General features: G+C 41.7%; 1 non-coding gene across 1 annotated transcript; it reads left to right on the top strand.

The window, feature by feature from the left end:
* Window positions 1-19,892: 19,892 nt before the first annotated feature.
* On the top strand, window positions 19,893-20,000 carry LOC130938069 (small nucleolar RNA R71). The gene has a single exon (XR_009069251.1). It is a non-coding gene; the product is annotated as a small nucleolar RNA R71 (small nucleolar RNA).
* The last annotated feature ends 6,304 nt before the right edge of the window (window positions 20,001-26,304 follow it).

Raw genomic sequence — 26,304 nt, 5'->3', positions numbered from 1 at the left:
GTTTTTCTGGAGTTTCTTTGATTTACATGTGCTCCTTTGTGCATTTCCTAATGATTTGATGCTTTTAGGATTTTGCATGTTATCACTGTTTCTGGTCGTAATTGCTTGCTTCTGAAAAAGGATTGTGCCTTTGATAATTTTGATCTGTTTGATGTAGGCGGTTCCCTTTGCTTAGTAGTTCTGTTTTTGTGACTTTCTTTCTCGTAGTGTCAGTAATCCGAAATAAGGTTAAAAATTTATTGCTAAGATAGATTAAGTCCTCATTCTATTGCTGCCTCCGATGGATGCCCCTAGACCTTGGGTTGTGTCCTGGGGTTTTCTTTTGCTATTGCTTCTGCCCTGTGTGCCTCCAAAGGGTGCCCCTAGACTTTTGTGTGAGTCTTGGGGTTTCCTTTTTGCTGTTGTATCCGAGACTTGATGTTTTGCTATTATTGTCCGAGTTGTTTCCTTATTTGCCCGAGTTTGTTTGGTAGTAATCCCATTTTTCTTTTTCTTACTATAGGACTAGTTGACCATGTCTTCTCGCAAAAATATTGTCGAGACGTCTTCCAAGGTCCCCGAGGGTATGTCCGACTGGCTGGACTCCCTCGTCCTGATGTGTGTTTCCGTTGTTAATTCTGAGTTCTGTGCGGAGCTTAGAAAACATCACCAAATCTGTAGTAGTAGGGATCAAGAGAAGAAATATGAGTTGGTGGCGCCGGATTCTGATGAGAGGGTTTGCTTTCCTTTCCTAACCCAGATATTTTTCTTTTATGCTTGCGATTACTTTTTTAGCCAGATGAACATTACCCTACCTTTTACCTCTTTCAAGACTGACTTGTTGTGGTCATGTAATGTAGCTCAATCCCAACTTCATCCTAACTCATGTGGTTTTATCAAGCTTTTTCAATTGCTTTTCCAAGAGTTGGGTGTCAAACCTTCTCAAAGTCTCTTCCTTTATCTTTTTGTTTTGACTAAGCCTGGGATCTCTTCAAAAAAGAAAGCTTATTGGATTTTCTTTCGGTCTGCTCAAGGTCATAAAGTGTTTGCCATGTATGATGAGTCTTTTAGGAACTTTAAGAATTACTTTTTTAAGGTTCGAGCTGTTGAGGGAGTTCGATCCTTTTTCTTAGAGTCGAACAATGAACCTGCCTTTCCCTTATGTTGGCAAAAGAATGTTGTGGTGTCTCGATACTCGTGGGAGATGCTTGATGAGGTCGAGCAGACTTTTGTGAGTGTTGGAAGACATTTGGGGGGAGCCTCCTCATCTCGATACGAAGAGATTTCTGGGAGACCCTTCTCTTGTCCGAGTTGAGTTGGGTAGTGACCGACTTCCGCTTGCTCTATTTTACTTTGTTTTTTGCTTTTTCTCCTTCCTATTTGTAACTTGTTTTTCTTTTCTTTGGTTTGATTTTCAGAGATGGCAAAGACCAATGATTCCATGAAAGCCTTTAAGAAGGCGAGGAAGGCTACTGCTGCCCAGAATATTTCGGTTAAGGCTGCATGGGAGGGATCTTCTCAGGTTCCTCCTAAGAAACCGATCTCGAGCTCTACTGGACCGAGGAGGGTGATTTCAACACCTCAGGTCCATTTAGTTGATCCTCCCTAGCTCTCTGCTGCTACTTCCTCTCCTATTGTTAGCCCTCCCCCAATTTCTTCAGCCAAAGTCTCTATTATCCCACCTTCCTCAACTCCGGCAGTTGAAGTCGGTCAGCCGGAGTCTGATCCTGGCGTCCAGATTCTAAACCGGGATGATGGGACGGTAGATGCAGTACCCCTTCAGACTCGCCCTCCTTCTCCCCGAGATGCTACTACTGGGAAGTCTTTGGATCCTCTATAATTTTTTTGATGTATTTGTGTATAACTCGGTCTTGTGGGCTTTTGAACTTCTTTATTTTGTAAGTTGTGATCTTGACTTTGGATACTCTAGTTGCTTTTTTAGCAACCTTATTTTGAAAACCAAAAATAGTTTCTCTTGCTCTTGGGGTCGGCTTCAAGTGGCCTCTTGAGTCTGTTTATTATAACCACCTTGTTTCTTTGGGGTATGCTTGTCGATTGCTCGCTTTAGCGCTTTCCAGGGATCTTCAAGGTGTTGGAATCTTATCTTCTGACCTCTTCCGATTGCCTTTGTACTTTTATATTTGTGGATTTGAGGTCATGGCTTTCTGGGTCCGATTTGGGGTCCCTTATGGCGTATACCTTCTGTAGATTGATGTCTTTGCGAGTTTATTTTTTATAATTATGCAGCTTTGTTTTGGCTTGGGCCGACTTCTTCATGTCGGTCCCTTCTAAGTTGTTTCTAGTAATCCATTTTTTGGACCTTGTCCGATCTTCTTTTTATGGATTACTTTTTACAACTTTTTGTCGCTTTGATTAGTTTGGGTCGACTTCTTCGTGTCGGTCCCCTTGGAAGTTATTTCTAGTAATCCGTTTTATTTGGACCTTGTCAGGTCTCTTTTTTTACGGATTACTTTTTATAACATTTGTAGCTTTGGTCTGACTTCTTCATGTCGGTCCCCTTGGAAGTTATTTCTAGTAATCCATTTTATTTGGACCTTGTCAGGTCTCTTTTTTTACGGATTACTTTTTATAACTTTTGTGGCTTTGGTCTGACTTCTTCATGTCGGTCCCCTTGGAAGTTATTTCTAGTAATTCGTTTTATTTGGACCTTGTCAGGTCTCTTTTTTTACGGATTACTTTTTATAACTTTTGTAGCTTTGGTCCGACTTTTTCATGTTGGTCCCCTTGGAAGTTATTTCTAGTAATCTGCTTTTTAGGGCTGGCCAGGCCTCTTTTTAGGGATTACTTTTTATAACTTCTCATCACTTTAATCTGGTCCGACTTCTTTTGCGTCGATCCATTCCAAGTTATTTCTAGCAATCATTTTTGTTTCAGACTTTGTCAGGCCTCTATTCATGGATCGCTTTCTATAACTTCTTGCATTTTTCTGTTTTTATTGCTTTTCATCTTGCCGATTTTGTAGAGTTTGATCCTCGTTCGGCCGATCTTTGATGAATTTGGTTTTCCTTCTTTGTCAACCGCGTTGGGTAGTGATTTTGGTTTTCACTTTTGCCAATCTGTAGCTTTATAATCGGGTGATGAATTTTTGCGTTTTCAAATTAATGCGTCTTGATAAAGGGAATTTTGAAGAAAATGTGAAAAAACTTTATTCAAAGTAGAAAATAGACAAATATATACATGTGGGTGTTCAACCTTTGGGTAATTTTGTAGATCCTGGCTTGGTGCCTCATTAAAAAACCTTTTTTAGGAAAAAGAGTGCACCTTTGTCCTAAGATCTTTTATTACCTTTTTATTATAGTACCTTTTTAGGTTGCAGGCGTGCCGTGATCTCGGTAGCTCTCGGCCCTCAAGTTCGGACACTTTGTAGTAGCCTTTTCCCAGTACCTCTGTGACTCGGTAGGGTCCTTTCCAGTTGGCTGCCAGCTTTCCCTCTCCGGGTCGACTTGTTCTGATATCATTTCGGATTAGGACGAGGTCATTGTTGGCGAAGCTTCGCTTCACTACCTTTCAATTGTATCTTAAGGCCATGTGGCATTTTAGTGCTTCTTCTCTGATCCGAGCTCTTTCTTGGACTTCTGAGAGTAGATCGAGTCCTTCCCTTTGAAGTTGGGAGTTAGCTTCTTTGCTGTAGAGGATCGTTTTGGGAGATCTTTCTTCCACTTCTACCGGTATCATTGCCTCCATTCCATAAGCCAATCGGAAGGGTAATTCCTTTGTGGTGGAGTGTGGAGTTGTCCGATATGCCCATAGGACTTGTGGGAGCTCTTCGGCCCAGGCTCTTTTTGTGGCCTGCTGCCTCCGTTTTAACCCGGCTAGTATGACTTTATTGGCAGCTTCTGCTTGTCCGTTAGCCTGTGGGTGTTCTACGGATGTGAATTGGTGCTTAATCTTTAGGTCGGCTACCAGCTTTCTAAAGCCTGTATCTGTGAATTGTGTGCCATTGTCTGTGGTGATGGAGTAAGGAACCCCAAACCTCTTGATAATGTTCCTATATAGGAATTTTCAACTTCTTTCGGCAGTGGCATTGGCTAGGGGCTCTGCCTCTATCTATTTTGTGAAATAATCTACCCCTACAATGAGGAACTTAACCTGTCCTGACCCTTAGGGGAAGGGCTCGAGAAGGTCGAGTCCCCACTTTGCAAATGGCCAAGGTGATGTCATGCTGATGAGTTCCTCTGGTGGGGCGACATGGAAGTTGGCATGTTTCTGACATGGTGGACACGTCTTAATGTACTCAGTGGCTTCTTTTTGCAAAGTCGGCCAAAAGAATCCGGTTCGGAGTACTTTTTTGGCAAGGGCTCGTGCTCCGAGATGGTTCCCACAGGTGCCACTGTGTATCTCTTCCAAGACCTCTTTTGTGTTAGAGGTCGGTACATATTTTAGTAGAGGTGTTGAAATTCCTCTCTTATATAGAATGTCGTTTATGATGGTGTAATACTGTGCCTCTCGCTTTAACCTCTTTGCCTCCTTCTTATCTGTAGGGAGTATCTCTGATTTGAGGTAGTTGAGTATGGGAATCATCCATCCTTGATCTTGGCCTGATATGGCTAAGATTTTTTCTTCTTCTGATATTGATGGGTTCTATAGTACTTCCTGGATGAGGCTCCTATTATTGCCCCCTGGTTTGGTGCTGGCTAGTTTTGAGAGTGCGTCAGCTCAAGCATTCTGTTCCCGAGGTATTTGTTGGATCTCACATTCCTGGAATTGCTCGAGTTGTTCCCTGGTTTTGTATAGGTACTCTTTCATAGCAGGATCTTTGGCTTGGTAGGTCCCTGCTATTTGCGAGGTGACAACCTGTGAGTCGCTAAAGATGACAAGTTTTTGGGCTCCGACTTTTTTAGCCAGCTTCAAACCAGCCAATAGTGCCTCATACTCCGCCTGGTTATTGGAGGTTGGGAACTCGAACTTTAGTGAGAGTTCGATTTGGGTTCCCTGATTACTTTCTATTATCACGTCCGCTCCACTCCCAGTTTTATTTGAAGAGCCGTCCACGTAAAGATTCCACTTTGTAGGGATTTCCGGGGTGTCAGTATACTCTGCAATGAAGTCGGCCAGATACTGTGATTTGATCGCTGTCCGAGCTACATATTGGAGGTTGAATTCAGACAACTCGACTACCCCCTGTAGGATTTTACTCGCTAAATCTGTTTTCTGCAGAATGCCTTTTATGGGCTGGTTGGTCTGAACCTTGATGGTTGAGCCTGGAAGTATGGACGAAGTCGTCGAGAGGTTAATATGAGAGCGTAGGCGAACTTCTCTATCTTTTGATAGTTCAGTCTGGATCCTTGTAGCACTTTGCTGATGAAGTATATAGGTTGCTATCCACTTTCGTTCTCTCTGACTAGTGCTGAAGCTACTGCCCGACTTCTTACTGCTAGGTGTAATATGAGTGCTTCTCCTTCCCGAGGTTGGGTAAGAATGGGTGGTTGTCCCAGGAATTTTTTGAAATCCTAGAAAGCTAGCTCACACTCTAATGTCCATTCGAACTTCTTTCCCTTCCTTAGCGTAGCGTAGAAGGGGAGAGATCTTATGGCTGATTCAGCTAGAAATCTGGACAAGGTTGCAAGTCACCCGTTGAGTTGTTACACTTCTTTGACACAGGTCGGGCTTTTCATGTCGAGTATGGCCTGGCACTTGTTTGAGTTTGCTTCGATTTCTCTTTGTGTGAGCATGAATCCCAAGAATTTGCCAGCTTCTACTGCGAAGGTGCATTTCGCAGGGTTAAGTCGCATGCCATGCTTTCTTATGGTATTGAACACTTGGACAAGGTCGGACAGTAATGATTCCTCGCTTTGTGTTTTTACTAACATATCGTCCACGTATACCTCCATTAGCTTTCCAATGTGATCTGCGAAGACTTTGTTCAATAACCTTTGGTGCGTTTTTGAGTCCGAATGGCATGACAACATAGCAGTAGTTTGCTTTGGGTGTTAACAATGAGGTTTTTTCTTGATCAGGTGGGTACATCGAAATTTGATTGTATCCTAAATAAGCGTCCATAAATGAGAGGTACTTGTATCCGGAGGAGGCGTCTACTAGAGTGTCGATGTTTGGGAGTGGATAAGGATCTTTTGGGCAAGCTTTGTTGAGGTCGGTGTAGTCAGTGCACATCCGCCACTTCCTATTTGACTTTTTCACCAAGACGACATTGGCTAGCCATAGTGGGTACTTGACTTCTCTAATGAATCCCGCCTCTAGTAGAGCTTGTACCTGTTCTTCCACAGCTTGGGATCTTTTTGTTCTGAGCTTTCTACGCCTCTGCTGTACTGGCCGAGATCTTGGATATACTGCCAGCTTGTGGCACATTAGCTTGGGGTCTATGCCCGGCATGTCTGCAGCCTTCCATACGAAGAGGTCATCATTATCCTTTAAGAACTGTATGAGGGACTTTTTTACTTCTCCCTTTAGGATTGCACCGATATTGGTCATTTTATCTGGGACATCTCCGATCTGGACTTTTTCTATCTCGCCTTCAAGTTGTGGACGGAGTTCTTCCCGACCTCAAATTCCCCCGAGTTCGATGGTGTGGATTTCTTCTCCTTTGCCTTTAAAGTTCAGACTCTCGTTGTAACAGCGGCATGCTATTTTCTGGTCTCCTTTTATCGTAGCGATCCCTTCTATAGTTGGGAACTTCATGCATAGATGTGGAGTCGAGACTACTGTCCCGAGCTGTTTAGCGTTGTTCGACCTATTAAGGCATTGTAGGTTGAGCTCACGTCGACCACAATGTAGTCTATGTTGAGTGATCTTGAACTATCTCCCTTTCCAAAGGTTGTGTGTAACGAGACGTGTCTAAGTGGTTGGATCGGAGTGTCTCCTAATCCGAATAGGCTGTTCGGATATACTCTGAGCTCTTTTTCTTCCAGGCCGAGTTTCTCGAATGCGGTTTTAAACAAGATGTCAGCCGAACTTCCTTGGTCCACCAGCGTGCGGTGGAGGTTTGCGTTGGCCAATATGATAGTGATGACCATGGGATCATCGTGTCCCGAGATGACGCCAGCTGCGTCCTCTTTAGTGAAAGTAATGGTAGGGAGGTCCGGAGCTCCTTCTCCTCCCTCGACGTGATATACCTCTTTGAGGTGTCTTTTGCGAGATGATTTGGAGATTCTCCCTCCTGCAAATCCTCTATGTATCTTGTGAACATGTCTCTCCGGGGTACGAGGTGGTCGTTCTGTTCGTCCGACCTCTTCGTCTCTTCTTCTCTTTCTGGGCTCATCTGTCTTGCTGGCTAAGTACTAATCTAGTCTTCCTTCTCTTACCAATTTTTCTATGACATTCTTCAAGTCGAAGCACTCGTTGGTGGGATGTCCATAGATTCGATGGTATTCACAGTATTCTGTTTGATTTCCTCCTCCTTTTTTGCTTTTAAGTGAACGAGGTGGTGGGATCTTTTTAGTGTGGCATACTTCTCGGTAGACGTCTATGAGAGACACTCGGAGAGGGGTATAATTGTGGTATTTCTTAATCTTCTCTCCATGCTGATCTTCTTTTTTCTTGGACTCTTTATCCTTATCTTGGGAGGAGTAAAAGGATCTGGATTTTGAGCTGTATCCCAATCTTTGAACCTCGATTAGAGATGTTGGGTACTTCTTGGATATTGAGTGGCTGAAAGGTCCTTCTCTTAGGCCATTGATGAGTCCCATGATGGCCGATTCTGCTGGAAGACTTTGTATGTCAAGGCATGCTTTGTTGAATCTTTCCATGTAGCTGTGAAGGCTTTCCCGATCTCCTTGTTTAATTCCCAGCAAGCTTGGAGCGTGTTTGGCTTTATCCTTCTGGATGGAGAACCTGGCAAGGAACGTTTTAGCAAGGTCGTCAAAACTTGTGATGGATCTTGGAGGAAAACTGTCGAACCACTTTATTTCTGTCTTCGTTAGGGTAGTCGGAAAGGCATTGCATCAAATGGCATCTGAAGCGTCAGCGAGATACATTCTACTTCTGAATTTGCTGAGGTGATGACTTGGATACGATGTGCCGTCGTACGGGGCCATGTTGGGAGCTTTGAAGTCCTTTGGGACTTTAGCTTTCAGAATCTCTTTGGTGAATGGGTCTTGATTTTTGTGGAAACTATCTTCGGGATCAGGCTGGATGGTTTTTGTTTTGAGGTCAGCTTTGAGCTTTGGGAGCTTATCCTCTAACTCTTGGTGTCACCTAGTTTCTCTCCAAAGGTCCCTCTCGGCTTCTCGTTGATGCTCCGCCTATTTTTCGAGCTGTTTGAGGCAATCCTATTGAGCTTGAAGTGCCTCCATGATTTCTGTGCTTGGTGAATTATTGTGTTCGTTGGGTTGAGACATTTCCTTTGGTGTAGTGTCCGCGTCCTTCTGTGGTGTTTTATTTTCTAGATCTGAGTTGTGGTCATTGTCAAGGTTGTCCGCCATGATGATGGGATGACTTCCAGGCTCCCTGGCAACGGCACCAATGTTCCAACGGTTACCTGAAATTGTAGGTTGATCTCGGACGAGATCTGTGGTGATGGTCGATGCTGCTGTGTCCGACCTATTTAGATCTGGTGGCTGGAGCTGTCACGTCCGACTTGTTGGATCTGGTGGAGCTGCTAATCCTTCGTCAGTGGAGGGTGGTGAAACCTGCAAGAGACTCTGATGCTTAAATTAGCACGGGCTTTAAGCAGGTTTTTAGTAGAATCAGAGTATCAGTTATACCTGGGTGCTCCAGTGTATTTATAATGGCGTGGAATGATCTTCCCTTGAGATAAGATAGTTATCTTATCTTATCTTTGAGTAAAGTCCTCTTATCTTTAAGGAACCGCCCTTATCCTTCTAGACTTTGGTCTGCCTTTATATTTGGGTCGTGTTCCTCTGTTTGGGCCTTCTTGGGCCGCTGTAGCGGTTTGGCCGACCTCTTTTATAAAAAAGTAGGGTAATCCTGATCTGAACAGGTTAGTTGACTTGTCTTCAGTCATCCCGGGTCGTATAGCTCGACCCAGGGCATGAACAATAACTAACCAATTGGATGAAGATCGAAAGCTTTCTAGTAAAATCAAGAGAAAAGAAAGAGGAAGAAGAATGAAAACTACAATTGATCCATCAAATTACAACAGAGCTCCCTAATCCAATGAAAAGGGGTTTAGTTGTTCATAGCTCTGGGAATGGAATTCAAAAATGAAGAATGCATTCTAAAGTAAACTAAAATTACAGAGAAAGTAAATACAGAGTGTTTACAAGTCTTGGATCCCTAGATCCAAATTCCAATCTCCTTTTATAGTTCAAAATTACTCCTATATATGCTACTCCCCTGCTCCTCTATCAGCTTTGCAAGTCTAGGATATGGGCCTTTGATCTTCAGTTGAAGCAGTTACAGAATTTAGTGGGCTTAGCTTTGGTTGCAGAAAGAAGTTGAGTTAGGCATGGTTTACAGTTAGTCAAGGCGTCAGTGGTGTTAACGTTAAGTATAGATTCTGGTTCGACAATGTTAGTGATACTGATTTCATCACTAACGTCCCAACCCAATTGAGCTACGTTAAGCCTAACGTTAGTGGCACTAAACGTGACCACTAACGTAGCCTTTCTCCCACGTTAATGGTCCACTAACGTGGCCATTAATGTAGGCATGCCATGACACGAAGGCGTCATTAACAATAACTTTATCAATGACGTTGCAAAAACTCTTTCTCTTCCACGTTAGTGCTCATGTTAATGGCATTAACGTGGCCACTAACGTGGGTATAGTGGCCATCTCCAACGTCAGTGACAAAGTCAGTGTCACTGACATTGGTTTCTCATATCCTTTGCTCCATGTTAACTCTTACGTTAGTGGCATTAACGTGGCCACTAACGTAGGTAAGTTTAGCCTAGTCCAACGTCAATGACAAAGTCAGTGTCAGTGACGTTGGTGATCCTTTATTGCCCCACGTTGGAGCTCACGTTAATGGCATTACGTGGCTCTTAATGTGGTTATTTATGGCCTTTGTAACGTTAGTGGTGTTAACTTTACCACTAACGTTTGGAGCTTCTTCTTTCTTCCACGTTAGCCCTTGAGTTAGTGCAACTAACGTAGCAACTAACGTGGGTCGAGATGGCACTCGAAGGCATCAATGGTATTAACTTTACCACTGACGTTGCAAGCTTGCTCCCTTTCCACGTTAGTTACCACGTTAGTGATACTAACGTGGCTCTTCCATGCTCCATTTGTCCTGAAATCCAACAAACAAAGTGCATCAAAGCTTTGTTCTAGACTATGAGATCCTTCATCATCTAAATTGGCATTCAATTCGTGCATTATTCTCATGAAAACATATAAAGTTCACAATGTTTGCTTGAATCAAGATGCAATGCATGTTCACCCAAAAACTTGCTTATTACCTAAGAAAATGCATGAAATTACCAAAAATATGTAAAGAAAAGGTTAGTAAAACTGGCCAAGATGCCCTGGCATCACAATACCAAACTTAAAGCTTGCTTGTCCCCAAGAAAGTACTAAAACATAAGAAGAAAGAATGAATGTACAAGATAAACAAGTCCTTAATTATGGAAGTTAAGTCATTGGCTTATGGGGTTTCATGCATAGCAACTTAGGTTCATGCCCTTGCTGGTTTCTAGGCCCTTATCATGTCATTGAACATTTACTTGGTTGCATTCTATGAGATTCTTATTCACTTGATCCCTTTTTTTCTTTTCTGTAAGCGCTTATGATTTTCTTAGGCTAGGTGCTCTGTGTTGAGGCAACTCTTTATGATAAGCTTTCAGCCAGCACTCCTGAACCAGTTGGTTCAAGGTACTAGGTGTTGAAACACCTCTAAGGACCTACTCCCTCAAATCTCTCCTCCACACATACACACCACAAGCATATGGTTTGCTATTTTCTTCCTTGAGACCTTGGTGTCCAACACCTCTTTGGGTGACTAAATGCTTTGTAGTAAGGTTGCTCTTGACAATGGACTTTCAGTTGATAATCCTGGGTTAGTTAACCTAAGTTACCAAGTGATGAAGCACTCCTAAGAACTTATTCATCCAAGCAGATCCTTTGCACAAAAGCACCACAGACACATGCCTCAAGGTTCAAACCCTTGGTGCCTAGCCTCATTTCATGTTCTTTTCTTTCTTTCTTTTCTTTTTTTTATTCTATCATTTGTTTCTTATTGGGATCTATTATTCAGCTAATTTCATAGGATGCATTTTCAAGCATATGATTTAAAACACATAATTGTCCTTATACTTCATTGCTGAACCAACTTAGCTAATCAATTACCACCACAAACATTCAGACTTTTACTTTTATAACATGGACTCCACTCTTGTTTTTCATAACATTCTCCTTTATTTATCATAAGGGACAAGCATACATTTAAGCAAGATGGAGCAGGGAACTGGCTAGTAAACACTTAATTAAGCATTAAAGACAGTACACAGACAGAATTCATAATGGTAATAAACTTGCTCTAGCAAGGGTACATGCAAGCTTCTAATTAGAGCCTTTCTAGGCGTGAATGGTTGAGGAATAATACAACCTCTTGGTGTCTGCTCGTTTCTGCCTTGGCCCTTGTATCTCCCCCTTTTTTCTGGGTAATGGTGTGTTCTTTCCTCCAAGTGGTTGATTGGCTTCCTGCAACACATTTGTTTGAAGTTGCTTATTTCCCCAAGCACTTGAAAGATAGCTAGCATGCATGTATGCTTGTGACTTCCTGAACTTAGGTTGGTGTGCGAACACCAAACTTAGTTCCTTACCTAATGCAGTAGATGGAAAACATGCAAGAAACCTCATGTGCTTTTATTAAGAAAACAACTATGAACTAGAACTTAACATATGTCAAGTATTTTCTCTGATTGTATGGAGTTAGTGATTTGTCATCGAAGGGTTGTAATGTGTCTTCAGATGAAGTCTTTGGTGGAACACCAACCTTAGGATTACACAGTCACCCTTGGATTGTTTTGGTGTGTAACACCAAACTTAGCTCCTTTTAATGCAGGGAAATCTACTTATACTTTTTATTGAAACAACTATGAAAAAACTACCTTAAGTTGGGTTGCCTCCCAACAAAGCACTCTTTTAGCGTCGCTAGCTTGACGGTTGGCCTCTGTCAGGGTGGTTGATAATGCCTCAAGTCTTCCTCCTTTTGCAGTGAATCTATCTCCAGTTGCTTCCTTGAGAATCTCCACATGTTCTAAGGAGAGGATCTTATTGATGGTATACACCTGAGGTAGCTGAGATGGAATGGTGGGGAGATGAGGTGTGATTATTGGATGATAGACAGATATCACTTTATATCCTGGAAAGAAGTTATCTGTAGTGATCTTTTTATTCCTCCATCCTCTTGGCATCCTTTTCTTCCTTCCTCTGGTGATTCCTTACTCCTAGTTGCTTGTCTTCTAAGGAACACCTCGTTGCTGGTCTTAGATAGCTCCTATGGGTTCAGCTCCCCCTGGGTTTTCCTTGGCTGTTGTAGCATCTGACTATCTTATTTTTCAACCCTTGGGGTTTCCAGATGCCCTGTTTGTGTTTCCTTGCTTGTTTCTTCCAGAGGTATCTTGTTATGATCATCCTTTAGTTCATTGTTTTCTTGCTCTGCTTCTTGTGAGGGTCAGAAGACGTGAAAGGTGAGTTGTTCGTCGTATATCCTCAGTATTAACTCTCCTTGCTCAACATCTATGAGTGCTCCAGCTGTGGCCAGAAATGGCCTCCTCAGAATAATTGGGTGGAGATAGCTTTCTTCCATTTCAAGGACAACAAAGTCTGCGGGAAGAAAGTAGTTTTCAACCTTTACCAGCACATTTTCGACCACTCCTATTGCTTGTTTTTGAGTTTTGTCAGCCAGTTGTAGGATCACATCTGTGGGTCTTATCTCATTAATTTGTAGCTTCTTCATGAGGGATAAGGGCATTAAGTTGATGCTAGCTCCCAGGTCACAAAGTCCCCTTTCAATCATTGTGTCTCCTATGGCATAAGGGATGTGAAAGCTCCCGGGGTCCTTCCTCGTTGTAGGCAAATGCTTTTGGATGAGGGCACTGCACTCTTTTTTCATCACTATTATTTGTCCACCTTTCAGTGAATTCTTCTTAGTTAGTAACTCTTTCATGCATTTGATATATGAAGGCATCTGTTGGAGAGTCTCGATGAATGATATGTTTACATGAAGAGATGCAAACATGTCTAGGAACATTGAATACGATTTTTCCTTTGCACCACCCCTGAGTCTCTGGTGGAATGGAGCCCTGGGTATATATGATTTCAAAATCTCCTTCTCCCTTGGCTCCCTTCCTTGTGTAGAATCAGTTTCTTTGTCCTTTTCTTCTGGATTCTCTTTTGGAACGCCCTGAGGGTGCCCTGGTGGGTTGTTCACTTCTTCCAAACTCTCCTCATCTCTTATGGTGATCACCTTGCATTCTTCCCATCTTACCTTCTTTGTCTCTCCTCTAGGATTCTTCTCAGTATCACTTAGGAAGCCATCAGGAGGCTTAGGAATCTGCTAAGAGAGATATCCTACTTGAGATTCGAGCCTCTTGATAGTGTCTCCCTGATTCTTTATATTAGCTCGCACTTTGATGAGCGGATATTTTATGCACTTTTTGGGGGTAATTTCATGTAGATTTTAGTATGTTTTAATTGGTTTTTAGTAGAATATTATTAGTTTTTAGGCAAAAATCATATTTCTGTACTTTACTATGAGTTTGTGTATTTTTCTGTGATTTCAGGTATTTTCTGGCTGAAATTGAGGGAGCTGAGCAAAAATCTGAGTTAGGCTGAAAAAGGACTGCTGATGCTGTTGGATCCTGACCTCCCTGCACTCGAAATGGATTTTCTGGAGCTACAGGAGTCCAATTGGCGCGCTCTCAACGGCGTTGGAAAGTAGACATCCAGGGCTTTCCAGCAATATATAATAGTCCATACTTTGCGCGAAGATAGATGATGTAAACTGGCGTTCAACGCCAGTATCATGCTGCTGTCTGGCGTCCAGCGCCAGAAACAGGTTACAAGTTGGAGTTCAACGCCAGAAACAGGTTACAACCTGGCGTTGAACGCCCAAAATAGCCCCAGGCACGTGAGAAGCTTAAGCCTCAGCCCCAGCACACACCAAGTGGGCCCCAGAAGTGGATTTCTGCATCATATATCGTAGTTTACTCATTTTCTGTAAACCTAGGTTACTAGTTTACTATTTAAACAACTTTTAGAGACTTATTTTGTACCTCATGACATTTTCAGATCTGAATTTTATACACTTTGATGGCATGAGTCTCTAAACTCCATTGTTGGGGGTGAGGAGCTGGTGCGCGAAATTGTGAACAATACTTTTCACAACTCTCATAATCCCCGGTCATGAACTCCAAGAACTTGGTAGCTCAATCCCATGGCATTACACAACTTCGCACAACTAACCAGCAAGTGCACTGGGTCGTCCAAGTAATACCTTACGTGAGTAAGGGTCGATCCCACGGAGATTGTTAGTATGAAGCAAGCTATGGTCATCTTGTAAATCTTAGTCAGGCAGACTCAAATGGATATGGTGATGAACGAAAATAACATAAAAGATAAAGATAGAGATACTTATGTAATTCATTGGTAGGAACTTCAGATAAGCGCATGAAGATGCCTTCCCTTCCGTCTCTCTGCTTTCCTACTGTCTTCATCCAATCCTTCTTCTTCCTTTCCATGGCAAGCTTGTGTAGGGTTTCACCGTTGTCAATGGCTACCTCCCATCCTCTCAGTGAAAATGATTGCATATGCTCTGTCACAGCACGCGGAATTCAGCTGTCGGTTCTCGGTCAGGCCGGAATAGAATCCATTGATTCTTTTGCGTCTGTCACTAACGCCCCGCCTGCTAGGAGTTTGAAGCACGTCACAGTCATTCAATCATTGAATCCTACTCAGAATACCACAGACAAGGTTAGACCTTCCGGATTCTCTTGAATGCTGCCATCAGTTCTCGCCTATACCACGAAGACTCTGATCTCATGGAATGGTTGGCTTGTTTGTCAGGCGAGCACTCGGTTGTCAGGCGATCAACCATGCATCGTGCAATCAGGAATCCAAGAGACATTCACTAGAGCCTTGGTTGCTTGTAGAACAAAAGTGGTTGTCAGTCACCTTGTTCATAAGTGAGAATGATGATGAGTGTCACAGATCATCACATTCATCAAGTTGAAGAACAAGTGATATCTTAGAACAAGAACAAGCGGAATTGAATGGAAGAACAATAGTAATTGCATTAATACTCGAGGTACAGCAGAGCTCCACACCTTAATCTATGGTGTGTAGAAACTCCACCGTTGAAAATACATAAGCATAAGGTCTAGGCATGGCCGTGAGGCCAGCCTCCCAATGATCTAAGAACTAGATGTCCAAAGATGATCAAAGGATCAAAAACAATCCAAAGATATAAATAAAATAGCAAAAGGTCCTACTTATAGAAAACTAGTAGCCTAGAGTGTACAGAGATGAGTAAATGACATAAAAATCCACTTCCGGGCCCACTTGGTGTGTGCTTGGGCTGAGCAATGAAGCAATTTCGTGTAGAGACTCTTCTTGGAGTTAAACGCCAGCTTTTATGCCAGTTTGGGCGTTTAACTCCCATTTGGGTGCCAGTTCCAGCGTTTAACGCTGGGATTCCTGAGGGTGACTTTGAACGCCGATTTGGGCCATCAAATCTTGAGCAAAGTATGGACTATCATATATTGATGGAAAGCCCAGGATGTCTACTTTCCAACGCCGTTGAGAGCGCGCCAATTAGGCTTCTGTAGCTCCAGAAAATCTACTTCGAGTGCAGGGAGGTCAGAATCCAACAGCATCTGCAGTCCTTTTCAGTCTCTGAATCAGATTTTTGCTCAGGTCCCTCAATTTCAGCCAAAAAATACCTGAAATCACAGAAAAACACACAAACTCATAGTAAAGTCCAGAAAAGCGATTTTTAACTAAAAACTAATAAAAATAAACTAAAAACTAACTAGATCATACCAAAAACATACTAAAAACAATGCCAAAAAGTGTATAAATTATCCGCTCATCACAACACCAAACTTAAATTGTTGCTTGTCCTCAAGCAACTGAAAATCAAATAAGATAAAAAGAAGAGAATATGCAATGAATTCCAAAAACATCTATGAAGATCAGTATTAATTAGATGAGCGGGGCTTTTAGCTTTTTGCCTCTGAACAATTTTGGCATCTCACTCTATCCTTTGAAATTCAGAATGGTTGGCTTCTTTAGGAACTCAGAATCCAGATAGTGTTATTGATTCTCCTAGTATAGTATGATGATTCTTGAACACAGCTACTTTATGAGTCTTGGCCGTGGCCCAAAGCACTCTGTCTTCCAGTATTACCACCGGATACATACATGCCACAGACACATAATTGGGTGAACCTTTTTAGATTGTGACTCAGCTTTGCTAAAGTCCCCAATTAGAGGTGTCCAGGGTTCTTAAGCACACTCTTTTTGCCTTGGATCACAACTTTATTTCTTTCTTTTTCTTTCTTTTTCTCTTTCTTTTTTGTTTTTTTTTCTCCTCTTTTTCTTTTCTTTGTATTCACTGCTTTTTCTTGCTTCAAGAATCATTTTTATGATTTTTCAGATCCTCAGTAACATGTCTCCTTTTTCATCATTCTTTCAAGAGCCAACATTCATGAACCACAAATTCAAAAGACATATGCACTGTTTAAGCATACATTCAGAAGACAAAGGTAATGCCACCACATCAAAATAATTAAACTATTATAAAATTCAAAATTCATGCAATTCTTTTTCTTATCAATTAAGCACGTTTTTATTCAAGAAAGGTGATGGATTCATAGGACATTTATAAATTTAAGGCATAGACACTAAGACACTAATGATCACAAGACACAAACATGGATAAACATAAACATAAAATTCGAAAAACAGAAGAATAAAGAACAAGGAAATCAAAGAACGGGTCCACCTTAGTGATGGCGGCTCTTTCTTTCTCTTGAAGATCCTATGGAGTGCTTGAGCTCCTCAATGTCTCTTCCTTGCCTTTGTTGCTCCTCTCTCATGATTCTTTGATCTTCTCTAATTTCATGGAGGAGGATGGAATGTTCTTGGTGCTCCACCCTTAGTTATCCCATGTTGGAACTCAGTTCTCCTAGGGAGGTGTTTAGTTGCTCCCAATAGTTTTGTGGAGGAAAGTGCATCCCTTGAGGCATCTCAGGGATCTCATGATGAGTGGGGTCTCTTGTGTGCTCCATCCTCTTCTTAGTGATGGGCTTGAGGTCATGCCTTCTCAGTTGAACCGGCTTCCTTCTTGAATCTCTCTTTCATTGAACGCCCTCTTCATAAATGTCTATGAGGACTTGGTCCAACCTTTGATCAAAGTTGACCCTTCTTCATGGCCACAACTTCATAGAAGTGGTCTTGATGCACCCTTGAGATGAATCTCTCCATCTCCCATGACTCGGAGGTGAAAGCTTTTGCCTTCCCTTTCCTCTTTCTAGAGGTTTCTCCGGCCTTGGATGCCATAAATGGTTATGGAAAAACGAAAAGCACTGCTTTTACCACACCAAACTTAAAATGTTTGCTCGTCCTCGAGCAAAAGAAGAAAGAAGAGAGTAGAAGAAGAAGAAATGAGGAGAAAGGGAATGGCTTTGTATTCGGCCAAAGGGGAGAGATATGGGTGGAAAAGTGGTTTGAATTTGAATGGAGGGGTAGGTGGGGTTTTATGAAGGATGGATGTGAGTGGTGAAGAGAAAGAGGGGATTTGATAGGTGAGGGGTTTTTTGGGGAAGAGGTGTTGAGGTGATTGGTAAAGAAGAGAGAGAGAGTGGTAGGGTAGGTGGGGATCCTGTGGGGTCCACAGATCCTAAGGTGTCAAGGAAAAGTCATCCCTGCACCAAATGGCATGCAAAATCACGTTTTGTGCCATTTCTGGCGTTAAACGCCGGGCTGGTGCCCATTCCTGGCGTTTAACGCCAGGTTCTTGCCGTTTTCTGGCGTTTAACGCCAGTCTGGTGCCCCTTTCTGGCGTTAAACGCCCAGAATGATGCCAGACTGGGCGTTAAACGCCCAACAGCTAACCTTACTGGCGTTTAAACGCCAGTAAGTGCGTCCTCCAGGGTGTGCTGTTTTTCTTCCTGTTTTTCATTCTGTTTTTGCTTTTTTCATTGATTTTGTGACTTCTCATGATCATCAACCTACAAAAAAGATAAAATAACAAAAGGAAATAGTTAATTATAAAACATTGGGTTGCCTCCCAACAAGCGCTTCTTTAATGTCATTAGCTTGACAGAGGACTCTCATGGAGCCTCACAGATACTCAGAGCCATGTTGGAACCTCCCAACACCAAACTTAGAGTTTGAATGTGGGGGTTCAACACCAAACTTAGAGTTTGGTTGTGGCCTCCCAACACCAAACTTAGAGTTTGACTTTGGGGGCTCTGTTTGGCTCTGTTTTGAGAGAAGCTCTTCATGCTTCTTCTCCATGGTGATAGAGGGATATCCTTGAGTCTTAAACACAAGGGATTCTTCATTCACTTGAATGATTAACTCTCCTCTATCAACATCAATCACAGCCTTTGTTGTGGCTAGGAAGGGTCTGCTAAGGATGATGGATTCATCCATGCACTTCCCAGTCTCTAGGACTATGAAATCAGTAGGGATGTAATGGTCTTCAACTTTTACCAGAAATCCTCTACAAGTCCATGAGCTTGTTTTCTTGAGTTATCTGCCATCTCAAGTGAGATTTTTGCAGCTTGCACCTCAAAGATCCCTAGCTTCTCCATTACAGAGAGGGGCATGAGGTTTACACTTGACCCTAAGTCACACAAGGCCTTCTTGAAGGTCATGGTGCCTATGGCACAAGGTATTGAAAACTTCCCAGGATCCTGCCTCTTTTGAGGCAGTTTCTGCCTAGACAAGTCATCCAGTTCTTTGGTGAGCAAAGGGGGTTCATCCTCCCAAGTCTCATTTCCAAATAACTTGTCATTTAACTTCATGATTGCTCCAAGGTATTTAGCAACTTGCTCTTCAGTGACATACTCATCCTCTTCAGAGGAAGAATACTCATCAAAGCTCATGAATGGCAGAAGTAATTCCAATGGAATCTCTATGGTCTCATTTTGAGCCTCAGATTCCCATGGTTCCTCATTGGGGAACTCATTGGAGGCCAGTGGACGTCCAGTGAGGTCTTCCTCAGTGGCGTTCACTGCCTCTTCTTCCTCCCAGAATTCGGCCATGTTAATGGCTTTGCACTCTCCTTTTGGATTTTCTTCAGTATTGCTTGGGAGACTAGGAGGGAGTTCAGTAATTTTCTTGCTCAGCTGACCCACTTGTCCTTCCAAATTTCTAATGGAGGACCTTGTTTCAGTCATGAAACTTTGAGTGGTTTTGATTAGATCAGAGACCATGGTTGCTAAGTCAGAGGGATTCTGCTTAGAACTCTCTGTCTGTTGCTGAGAAGATGATGAAAAAGGCTTGCCATTGCTAAACCTGTTTCTTCCACCATTATTGTTATTGAAACCTTGTTGAGGTCTTTCTTGATTCTTCCATGAGAAATTTGGGTGATTTCTCCATGAAGAATTGTAGGTGTTTCCATAGGATTCTCCTAGGTAATTCACCTCTTCTATTGAAGGGTTCTCAGGATCATAGGCTTCTTCCTCAGATGAAGCTTCCTTAGTACTGCTTGGTGCATTTTGCATTCCAGACAGACTTTGAGAGATCAAATTGACTTGTTGAGTCAATATTTTGTTCTGAGCCAATATGGCATTCAGAGTATCAATCTCAAGAACTCCTTTCTTCTGACTAGTCCCATTGTTCACAGGATTTCTTTCAGAAGTGTACATGAATTGGTTATTTGCAACCATTTCAATCAGCTCTTGAGCTTCTGCAGGCGTCTTCTTCAGATGAAGGGATCCTCCAGCAGAGCTATCCAAAGACATCTTGGATAGTTCAGAGAGACCATCATAGAAAATACCTATGATGCTCCATTCAGAAAGCATGTCAGACGGACATTTTCTGATCAATTGTTTGTATCTTTCCCAAGCTTCATAGAGGGATTCTCCATCCTTCTGTCTGAAGGTTTGGACTTCCACTCTAAGCTTACTCAATTTTTGAGGTGGAAAGAACTTTGCCAATAAGGCATTGACTAGCTTTTCCCAAGAGTCCAGGCTTTCTTTAGGTTGAGAGTCCAACCATATTCTAGCTCTGTCTCTTACAGCAAAAGGGAATAGCATCAGTCTGTAGACCTCAGGGTCAACCCCATTAGTCTTGACTGTGTCACAGATTTGCAAGAATTCAGCTAAGAACTGATGAGGATCTTCCAATGGAAGTCCATGGAACTTGCAATTCTGTTGCATTAGAGAAACCAATTGAGGCTTAAGCTCAAAGTTGTTTGCTCCAATGGCAGGGATAGAGATGCTTCTCCCATAGAAGTCGGGAGTAGGTGCAGTAAAGTCACCCATCACCTTCCTTGCATTGTTTGCATTGTTGTTGTTTTCGGCTGCCATGTGTTCTTCTTCTTTGAAGAATTCGGTCAGGTTCTCTAAAGAGAGTTGTGCTTTGGCTTCTCTTAGCTTTCTCTTCAAGGTCCTTTCAGGTTCAGGATCAGGCTCAACAAGAATGCTTTTGTCTTTGCTCCTGCTCATAAGAAAGAGAAGGGAACAAGAAAATGTGGAATCCTCTATGTCACAGTATAGAGATCCCTTGAAGTGTCAGAGGAAAAGAAGAGTAGAGACAGAAGTAGAAAATTCGAACTTATCAAAGGAGATGGAGTTCGAATTTTGCATTAAGGAATAGTGTTAGTCCATAAATAGAAGGATGTGAGGAGAAGGGAAGTAATTTTCGAAAATTAAGTGAAAGATTTTGAAAATATTTTTGAAAAACATTTCTTAATTTTCGAAAATGAGAGTGGGAAAGAAATAAGATGATTTTTGAAAAAGATTTTGAAATTAGAAATCAAAAAGATTTGATTGAAAACTATTTGAAAAAGATGAGGTTAAGAAGATATGATTGATTTTAAAATATGGGATATGATTTGAAAACAATTTTAAAAAGATTTGATTTTTTTTTTAAAAAATTAGTAACTTGGCTATCAAGAAAAGATATGATTCAAACATTAAACCTTTCTCAACAGAAAGGCAACATACTTGAAATGTTGAATCAAATCACTAATTGATAGTAGTATCTTTGAAAAAGGAAGGGAATTGATTTTGAAAACATTTGATTGAAAAGATATGATTTTAAAAAGATTTGATTTTGAAAACTTGAAAACTTGAAAAAAAAAATTTGATTTGAAAACAAAATTCTCCCCTTGTGCCATCCTGGCATTAAACGCCCAGAATGGTGCACATTCTGGCGTTTAACGCCCAAAACTATACCCTTTTGGGCGTTAAACGCCCAACCAGTACCCTGGCTGGCGTTTAAAACGCCAGTCTGTCCTTCTTCACTGGCGTTTTGAACGTCCAGCTTTTTCTGTGCAATTCCTCTGCTGTATGTTCTGAATCTTCAATTCTCTGTATTATTGACTTGAAAAGACACAAATTAAAATATTTTGGATTTTTAATAATCAAAATGCAACTAAAATCAAATAACAATGCATGCAAGACACCAAACTTAGCAGTTTGTGTACTACTGACACTAACAATATGAAAATGCATATGAGACACACAAAATACTTCAAGTCAATAGAATTCAAAGATTAGAGCAAGTAAATCATCAAGAACATCTTGAAGATCATTAAGACACATAACAATGCATGCAATTGACACCAAACTTAAGATAAGACACTAGACTCAAACAAGAAATTTTTTGGATTTTATGATTTTTTTGATTTTTTTTGTTTTGTGTTTTTTCGAAAATTAAGTGGAAAAGATATCAAAATTCTTAATGAGAATTCCAGGAATCAGTGCAATGTTAGTCTAAGACTCCGTCCAGGAATTAGACATGGCTTCACAGCCAGCCAAGCTTTCAAAGAAAGCTTCGGTCCAAAACACTAGACATGGCCAAAGGCCAGCCAAGCCTTAGCAGATCACTGCTCCAAAAGCAAGATTGATAAAAATCACAAGCTCTTGTGATGATAGTTGAAACCTCGGTCCAATGAGATTAGACATGGCTTCTCAGCTAGCCAGATTTCACACATCATCATGAAACTCTAGAATTCATCTTCAAGAATTTCGAAAAAAAAAAATACCTAATCTAAGCAACAAGATGAACCGTCAGTTGTCCAAACTGAACAATCCTTGGCATTGTTACCAAAAGCTTGCTCAAAACTTGAACAATCCCCGGCAACGGCGCCAAAAATTTGGTGCGCGAAATTGTGAACAATACTTTTCACAACTCTCATAATCCCCGGTCATGAACTCCAAGAACTTGGTAGCTCAATCCCATGGCATTACACAACTTCGCACAACTAACCAGCAAGTGCACTGGGTCTCCAAGTAATACCTTACGTGAGTAAGGGTCGATCCACGGAGATTGTTAGTATGAAGCAAGCTATGGTCATCTTGTAAATCTAGTCAGGCAGACTCAAATGGATATGGTGATGAACGAAAATAACATAAAAGATAAAGATAGAGATACTTATGTAATTCATTGGTAGGAACTTCAGATAAGCGCATGAAGATGCCTTCCCTTCCGTCTCTCTACTTTCCTACTGTCTTCATCCAATCCTTCTTCTTCCTTTCCATGGAAAGCTTGTGTAGGGTTTCACCGTTGTCAATGGCTACCTCCCATCCTCTCAGTGAAAACGATTGCATATGCTCTGTCACAGCACGTGGAATTCAGCTGTCGGTTCTCGAACCGGAATAGAATCCATTGATTCTTTTGCGTCTGTCACTAACGCCCCGCCTGCTAGGAGTTTGAAGCACGTCACAGTCATTCAATCATTGAATCTTACTCAGAATACCACAGACAAGGTTAGACCTTCCGGATTCTCTTGAATGCTGCCATCAGTTCTCGCCTATACCACGAAGACTCTGATCTCACGGAATGGTTGGCTCGTTTGTCAGGCGAGCACTCGGTTGTCAGGCGATCAACCATGCATCGTGCAATCAGGAATCCAAGAGACATTCACTAGAGCCTTGGTTGCTTGTAGAACAAAAGTGGTTGTCAGTCACCTTGTTCATAAGTGAGAATGATGATGAGTGTCACGGATCATCACATTCATCAAGTTGAAGAACAAGTGATATCTTAGAACAAGAACAAGCGGAATTGAATGGAAGAACATAGTAATTGCATTAATACTCGAGGTACAGCAGAGCTCCACACCTTAATCTATGGTGTGTAGAAACTCCACCGTTGAAAATACATAAGCATAAGGTCTAGGCATGGCCGTGAGGCAGCCTCCCAATGATCTAAGAACTAGATGTCCAAAGATGATCAAAGGATCAAAAACAATCCAAAGATATAAATAAAATAGCAAAAGGTCCTACTTATAGAAAACTAGTAGCCTAGAGTGTACAGAGATGAGTAAATGACATAAAATCCACTTCCGGGCCCACTTGGTGTGTGCTTGGGCTGAGCAATGAAGCAATTTCGTGTAGAGACTTCTTGGAGTTAAACGCCAGCTTTTGCCAGTTTGGGCGTTTAACTCCCATTTGGGTGCCAGTTCCAGCGTTTAACGCTGGGATTCCTGAGGGTGACTTTGAACGCCGATTTGGGCCATCAAATCTTGAGCAAAGTATGGACTATCATATATTGATGGAAAGCCCAGGATGTCTACTTTCCAACGCCGTTGAGAGCGCGCCAATTAGGCTTCTGTAGCTCCAGAAAATCTATTCGAGTGCAGGGAGGTCAGAATCCAACAGCATCTGCAGTCCTTTTCAGTCTCTGAATCAGATTTTGCTCAGGTCCCTCAATTTCAGCCAAAAAATACCTGAAATCACAGAAAACACACAAACTCATAGTAAAGTCCAGAAAAGCGATTTTAACTAAAAACTAATAAAAATAAACTAAAAACTAACTAGATCATACCAAAACATACTAAAAACAATGCCAAAAAGTGTATAATTATCCGCTCTCACAACACCAAACTTAAATTGTTGCTTGTCCTCAAGCAACTGAAAATCAAATAAGATAAAAAGAAGAGAATATGCAATGAATTCCAAAACATCTATGAAGATCAGTATTAATTAGATGAGCGGGGCTTTTAGCTTTTGCCTCTGAACAATTTTGGCATCTCACTCTATCCTTTGAAATTCAGAATGGTTGGCTTCTTTAGGAACTCAGAATCCAGATAGTGTTATTGATTCTCCTAGTATAGTATGATGATTCTTGAACACAGCTACTTTATGAGTCTTGGCCGTGGCCCAAAGCACTCTGTCTTCCAGTATTACCACCGGATACATACATGCCACAGACACATAATTGGGTGAACCTTTTTAGATTGTGACTCAGCTTTGCTAAAGTCCCCAATTAGAGGTGTCCAGGGTTCTTAAGCACACTCTTTTTGCCTTGGATCACAACTTTATTTCTTTCTTTTTCTTTCTTTTTCTCTTTCTTTTTTGTTTTTTTTTTCTCTCTTTTCTTTCTTGTATTCACTGCTTTTCTTGCTTCAAGAATCATTTTTATGATTTTTCAGATCCCAGTAACATGTCTCCTTTTTCATCATTCTTTCAAGAGCCACATTCATGAACCACAAATTCAAAAGACATATGCACTGTTTAAGCATACATTCAGAAGACAAAGGTAATGCACCACATCAAAATAATTAAACTATTATAAAATTCAAAATTCATGCAATTCTTTTCTTATCAATTAAGCACGTTTTTATTCAAGAAAGGTGATGGATTCATAGGACATTTATAAATTTAAGGCATAGACACTAAGACACTAATGATCACAAGACACAAACATGGATAAACATAAACATAAAATTCGAAAAACAGAAGAATAAAGAACAAGGAAATCAAAGAACGGGTCCACCTTAGTGATGGCGGCTCTTTCTTTCTCTTGAAGATCCTATGGAGTGCTTGAGCTCCTCAATGTCTCTTCCTTGCCTTTGTTGCTCCTCTCTCATGATTCTTTGATCTTCTCTAATTTCATGGAGGAGGATGGAATGTTCTTGGTGCTCCACCCTTAGTTGTCCCATGTTGGAACTCAGTTCTCCTAGGGAGGTGTTTAGTTGCTCCCAATAGTTTTGTGGAGGAAAGTGCATCCCTTGAGGCATCTCAGGGATCTCATGATGAGTGGGGTCTCTTGTGTGCTCCATCCTCTTCTTAGTGATGGGCTTGAGGTCATGCTTCTCAGTTGAACCGGCTTCCTTCTTGAATCTCTCTTTCATTGAACGCCCTCTTCATAAATGTCTATGAGGACTTGGTCCAACCTTTGATCAAAGTTGACCCTTCTTCATGGCCACAACTTCATAGAAGTGGTCTTGATGCACCCTTGAGATGAATCTCTCCATCTCCCATGACTTGGAGGTGAAAGCTTTTGCCTTCCCTTTCCTCTTTCTAGAGGTTTCTCCGGCCTTGGATGCCATAAATGGTTATGGAAAAACGAAAAGCACTGCTTTTACCACACCAAACTTAAAATGTTTGCTCGTCCTCGAGCAAAAGAAAGAAGAGAGAGAAGAAGAAGAATGAGGAGAAAGGGAATGGCTTTGTATTCGGCCAAAGGGAGAGATATGGGTGGAAAAGTGTTTGAATTGAATGGAGGGTAGGTGGGGTTTATGAAGGATGGATGTGAGTGGTGAAGAGAAAGAGGGGATTTGATAGGTGAGGGGTTTTTTGGGGAAGAGGTGTTGAGGTGATTGGTAAAGAAGAGAGAGAGTGGTAGGTAGGTGGGGATCCTGTGGGGTCCAAGATCCTAAGGTGTCAAGGAAAAGTCATCCCGCACCAAATGGCATGCAAAATCACGTTTGTGCCATTTCTGGCGTTAAACGCCGGGCTGGTGCCCATCCTGGCGTTTAAACGCAGGTTCTTGCCGTTTTCTGGCGTTTAACGCCAGTCTGGTGCCCCTTTCTGGCGTTAAACGCCCAGAATGATGCCAGACTGGGCGTTAAACGCCCAACAGCTAACCTTACTGGCGTTTAAACGCCAGTAAGTGCGTCCTCCAGGGTGTGCTGTTTTTCTTCCTGTTTTTCATTCTGTTTTTGCTTTTTTCATTGATTTGTGACTTCTCATGATCATCAACCTACAAAAAAGATAAAATACAAAAGGAAATAGTTAATTATAAAACATTGGGTTGCCTCCCAACAGCGCTTCTTTAATGTCATTAGCTTGACAGAGGACTCTCATGGAGCCTCACAGATACTCAGAGCCATGTTGGAACCTCCCAACACCAAACTTAGAGTTGAATGTGGGGGTTCAACCAAACTTAGAGTTTGGTTGTGGCCTCCAACACCAAACTTAGAGTTTGACTTTGGGGGCTGTTTGGCTCTGTTTTGAGAGAAGCTCTTCATGCTTCTTC

This window comes from Arachis stenosperma, chromosome 6 (assembly GCF_014773155.1).
Source record: "Arachis stenosperma cultivar V10309 chromosome 6, arast.V10309.gnm1.PFL2, whole genome shotgun sequence".
Classification (NCBI taxonomy): Eukaryota; Viridiplantae; Streptophyta; class Magnoliopsida; order Fabales; family Fabaceae; genus Arachis; species Arachis stenosperma.
Note: the sequence above shows the minus strand (reverse complement) of the source record. Positions and strands in the feature narration are given on the sequence as shown.